The sequence below is a fragment of the Schistocerca cancellata genome, chromosome 3 (genome assembly GCF_023864275.1).
Source record: "Schistocerca cancellata isolate TAMUIC-IGC-003103 chromosome 3, iqSchCanc2.1, whole genome shotgun sequence".
NCBI classification, from domain to species: Eukaryota; Metazoa; Arthropoda; class Insecta; order Orthoptera; family Acrididae; genus Schistocerca; species Schistocerca cancellata.
The window spans coordinates 69905112-69910806 of NC_064628.1; the positions used below are offsets into that span (position 1 = coordinate 69905112).

The 5695-nt window shown below is 45.2% G+C and overlaps 1 non-coding gene across 1 annotated transcript; it reads left to right on the forward strand.

The window, feature by feature from the left end:
* The first annotated feature begins 2701 nt into the window (after nt 1-2701).
* On the forward strand, nt 2702-2775 carry Trnat-cgu (transfer RNA threonine (anticodon CGU)). Its single transcript has one exon. It is a non-coding gene; the product is annotated as a tRNA-Thr (tRNA).
* The last annotated feature ends 2920 nt before the right edge of the window (nt 2776-5695 follow it).

Consider the following 5695-nt stretch of genomic DNA (forward strand, 5'->3'; position numbering starts at 1 on the left):
AGGCTGCGCACTGGCTCACCTCCCAGTCTCGCAGGCTAGCGTGCTTCGCGGAGCTGTACGAGCAGGTTCATTATTTGGCTACACTGTGTTGCACCTGTACTCGGCAACAGAAAGCCCACGTTGCAACTTCCGCACTGGCCACTGGTCACTCGCGCCCGCTAGACGCGTGTGGAGGTGCGTACCGTTGCGAATGCACCGGGGCTGCGCGTGGCGACGTGACTGCAGCGGGACGCAGGGGCCGCGCTTCCAGGAAAGACCAACATAGCTACGCAGCGGCGGCACGCGGAATGCGCGCGGGGACAATGTGGCAAGCTGGCGGCGTTTACCGCGCTAACAATAACCTCGGGAATATATTGCTTTCCCCGCGTACGCCTGGGACACACGTCGCAACACAAGCGGAACGCCGAGCCGGCCGGAATACGTAATAGGGCGTAACAGGCTGGGCGCGCACACGCATAATGCACGCGACGTACCGCACCTGCCCACTTCCTGCGGGCGGCGGGCGCGCCTCTGCCCCGTCCACGCAGAGGGTATGGAACGCTGATCAGTCGCCGGACAGTGGCCGCTGACCCAGCAGCGACCCGGCCCTCCCGGCCGTCCGAAATGAGTGTTAAGAGGGTCATTCAAACAGGGGAATAGCTGAGCTGCTGGTGGATCACTCGTGCGGTAGGGACGTTGTCCATGAATCTTTCTTGTTCCTGACGCTTCGTTCACAGCAAAGTGTGATATCTTTAGAGGGGCTCTGTTGTGTACATAGTTCCGCGTAGTCAGCGCATATACAACTTTCCCACTAGAGCGCGCCCCGCTAAGCACAACAGCGCAGGCGCAGCGCTCGTCCGTCTCCGCACTACGAGATGGCGCTGCCTTAGAGACGGACCAAATTCTGCTTCCGCCGATCCGCGTATTAATTTGTAAGGCAGCCAATGAGATTGCTGCTAACGTAGAACCTTTTCTCCTCACGGATCACACTCGCGCAGTGATACCTGAACGCGTGAGGTATTAAACGAGTGTACAGACCTCCGATTAGTCAGTCTGCATTTGTCTGCACCAGTCTGTACCAGTCTGCATTTGTCTGTACCAGTCTATAGTCAAGTTTCAGTCTGCGCCTAATAAGATTACCATATTCCTGTACATAGCCATGAAGATAAATGAATAGACACTTTGTCAAGTATCAGAGATATGTGAGAATAAGATTAATGTACCAAGACCAAAGGAACTTCAGATTGTCAATTGTAAATAGCATCCAGAATCAAGTTACGTAATGTCTATGCTTTTTATTATTTTAATAAATGTGTGTGAAAATTAATCAAGTTCTGTTTAAAGTTAGTCACCGTCAGTCTGCTACTCTAAGCGTGCAAGTGGCATTTCTATTGTCTGACCTGACGGCAGAAGATAAACACGCCACGATAAGACCACGAGACATAATGCTGACACTCGCCTACTTTGTTAGAGCAGTGAGTCAAATAATCTGATGGTGTGTGTACAGAAGGTCTTACAGTACGCACGCCACAGGCGCCTACTTCCACTGACAAGGGGAAGCCACGACGTTTGGGACGCGGATTTACTGCAAACTTCGTACACTCGTAGTACTCCATGAGGACAACAAAATGTGTAAGCAGTAGCCCGTACTTCTCAAGCGTTACTGAGAAAATCGCAAGATAATTTCGGTCGACAAATATATATCTGTGCATGGCCATTTTAACCATGATGCCACTGCAGCCGAGTGGTGCCGGTACAGTAGCTCAGCGTGTTCGGTCAGAGCGTTAGCTTTCCTTTCTAATAAAAGAACTGCGCGAACGTACCATCGAACAAACTGAACAGGTATCATAGGACGTCCAACCTGAAGAAATTCAGCGAAAAACATAGAACAAAATTTTTTTTATTTATTTTTATTTTTTTATTTTATTTTTTGTTTTAAGTGGTTGGCGTTCAAGCCGCTAGATCGCTGGATCGAGTTCCGTTCGTCAGTTTTTTTTTCATTTTCAACACCGTCATTTTCTTTACTGTTTATATTACAATTGATATAATGGGAAAAATACGTGTAATCGGATGGACTTTTATATGTGAAGACAGTAACTGTTCTCGAATGAACAGAATACTGTTGATGACCGAGCAGCTTTTCCCTGGAATAAATGATGACTAACTGAAATCCTCAGCTGCCGACAGGTGTTGTTGATATACCTTGATGCGGACAGTTGAAAATGTGTGTCCCGATCGGGACTCGAACCCGGGATCTCCTGCTTACATGGCAGACGCTCTATCCATCTGAGACACCGAGGACACAGAAGAATAGAGCGACTGCAGGGACGCATCCCTCGTTCGAGTCCCGGTCGGGGCACACATTTTCAACTGTCCACATCGAGGTATATCAACAACACCTGTCGGCAGCTGAGGGTTTCAGTTAGTCATCATTTATTCCAGGGAAAAGCTGCACGGTCATCAACAGTACCTGTTCTTTCGAGAACAGTTACTGTCTTCACATATATAGTTAAAGGCTACCCAGCCATTGACCTTCGTCTGTGCGAATGCGCACAGGTTGCCCAAACTCTTACGGGAATCGCCAAAGCGTGCGCGAGTAATGAGTGGATGGGCAAATGTCTATAAGGTACATTACATATGTAGAATTGTGGACAGTTGGGGATGTGAGTCTCACGGGAAGCGTGCAAGGCATAAGTCCCTGCTGTGGCGCAATTGATCTGTGTCCTCGGTGGCTCAGATGGATAGAGCGTCTGCCGCGTAAGCAGGAGATCCCGGGTTCGAGTCCCGGTCGGGGCACACGTTTTCAACTGTCCACATCGAGGTATATCAACAACACCTGTCGGCAGCTGAGGGATGGACTTTTATTAAATTTACGATGTTATTTGGCAGTCTACTAATAGTTACTATCACAAGTAACGTAATACTCATAACTATCGACTAGTAAACGGCCAAACGCATAAAGTGATACTGAAAATGTATGCTTGTCCGTGATTTGAGAAATTCCTTATACCTGGAAGGAGCCCGGAACGACTTGTTACCTCCAAGTTTTGACCGGCACAGACGGCTTTCGAAAGATGTACAACTAATCGTCGCTTTCGACTTCACGAGTACAAGTTGCAGGACGGTATTTTTCGTAAAAACATGGAAAATATAAACGGCACCAGCTGCATTGAATAAATGCTATGTTTCCGCATACGCAAGGCCTTTTGACGTTTTCCGTGGAAAAAGAAACCTCGTTAACATTTTCAGAAACCTCTCTTTCAGACGATAGTTTGGAAGCAAACTACGCACATTGCAGTATTTCCTTAAAAATCGGAGCTGATAATTGGTTATGCAGTATCGAGAGCATTTTAATAGCGTCTTCCAAGAAGCAATCTCTCGTTCTCTTTCGATTAAATACGAACAGTTTTGAAGACACGGACAAGCATACAGTTCAGTATCCCTTTATGCGTTTGGTCGTATACTAGTCGATAGTTATGAATATTACATTATTTGTGACAATAAAAATTAGTAGACTGCCAACTAACATCGTAAATTTAATAAAAGTCCATCCTATTACACGTATTTTTCCCATTATATCAATTGTAATATAAACAGTACAGGAAATGACTGTGTTGAAAATTAAAAAAAACTGACGAACGGAACTCGATCAAGCGATCTAGCGGCTTGAACGCCAACCACTTTTTTTTTTAACATTTTGTTCTATGTCGTTCGCTGAATTTCTTCAGTGCGGACGTCCGATGACACCCGCTCAATTTTTTTTCGTCCATAGGTTCGCTCAGTTTTTTTTTTTTTTTTTTTTTTAACAGAAAGCAGAGCTAACGCTCTGACCGAACACGCTGAGCTACCGTGGCGTCGCCACTCGGCTGTAGCCACTTTATGGTTAAAATGGCCACGCACAGGTGTATATATATTTGACGACCGAATTAGCGATTTTCTCAGTAACGCTTGAGAAGTACGCGCTACTGCTTACACATTTTGTTGTCCTCTTGGATAACTACGAGTGTACGAAGTTTACAGTAAATCCGCGTTCCAAACGTCCTGGCCTCCCCTTGTGAGTTTCGCAGATTGAGAGACTGGACGTGGAAAAGCGACCTGAATACTGTGAAAAAGGAGCGTGGAATAAATTTTTCGCAATCGGCAGGTGCAATCCCTGTCAGCGATAAAATTTACCTATTGAACTGTCGACTGTCAAACATAAAATTTATCTATCGATTCTGTAGAGCTCATGGAGGTATAGTACGGTGATACAGCGCTACGGACTTGATACTACATGTTGCTTTCACGCCGGCGCAGCCGTATTAGGTGCCTCAAAACATTAACTGACAACTGCCTACGGCTGCAAAAAAATGGTTCAAATGGTTCTGAGCACTATGGGACTTAACATCTGTAGTCATCAGTCCCCTAGAACTTAGAACTACTTAAACCTAACTAACCTAAAGACATCACACACATCAATGCCCGAGGCAGGATTCGAACCTGCGACTGTAGCAGTCGCGCGGTTACGGACTGAGCGCCTAGAACCGCTAGACCACCCTACGGCTGCCTCTTTTTCTTGATTTCTGTCGTTGCACGCAACAGCTATTGTAAACAGTAAATGTTACAGTGCTTTAATGAACAGTGCAGTCTTAGGGAGGCATGTTCGGACGTATTACTTGCATATTTGATCCAGTAATACGAAGCATTTTTCCTCGTTAGTGTAACTTCCTTTTTGTCAAATGTTTCAAACTGCCAAAAAGTGAAATACAGGATGTGGAAAGGTTGCTTTCGCTGTTGAGAGTTTTCCTTAATAATGAGAGACGAAACTGATTTTCGGTCTACGTCCTCTTCCCGACAATGCGAAATATACTTTTTCCTGTTTCCAATATTTGAGCGCTCACCCAGACAGCTTTTCGAATTGAATTCACACAAGTAAAACCATTACAGTAAAAGTAAGCAGCGCGGCCAAAATTCATGATCATAAAAGAAAATACCTCTTGAACAAGTCTACATAAGAACGAAATGTGGTTTATTTACACTTGAGACTAATTTCAGAACGATTAATACGCCAGTAAATGACGCAAGATGACATTTTGGATCAAAACACTTCCACCAGCATCTAATGTTTGGAGCAACTCACGTGGGGGACTTCGGCTTCAGGACTGTGGCCATGTGACAGCTTCCCTTATTACCTTCACGGTAAAGCTACCGTCAAGCTCTCGGATCTGTAATGGATAACCACTGTGAGTAGGCTGTTTAGGTTCTTATATGTAGGCTGTTTAGGTTCTTATATTGGTAACGCCGCCGCCACGTAGCGCTCTCTGTATGAAAATCACTGGCTGTGCTGGGGTCGCCATGTGAAACTTCCCCTTAGAACAATTATACAAGACTGTCCTTAAACTGACACACAATATTTTTAGCGCAACGCAATCTGACTTTCAGAAATCCCTACAAAAGAATGGCCCTGACTAACATTAACCTACGCGTTTCACAAATCGCTTACCTCACAAAAATCTTGGTTACTCGAACTACTGCAATACAGCGAGCGCCACTACTGCCAGCTAAATAAAAGATTCAAACTACGGAAGGCACTAACTACTGATAGGCATAGTTAGCAAATGAAAGATTTTGATAGAGAACAAACAATGTATTTACCTTAATAGTGTTGAAACATCATAATATGCATAGCAGTTCATAATATCCAGTATTACAAATTCCAAAACTCCGCCATCTCTCT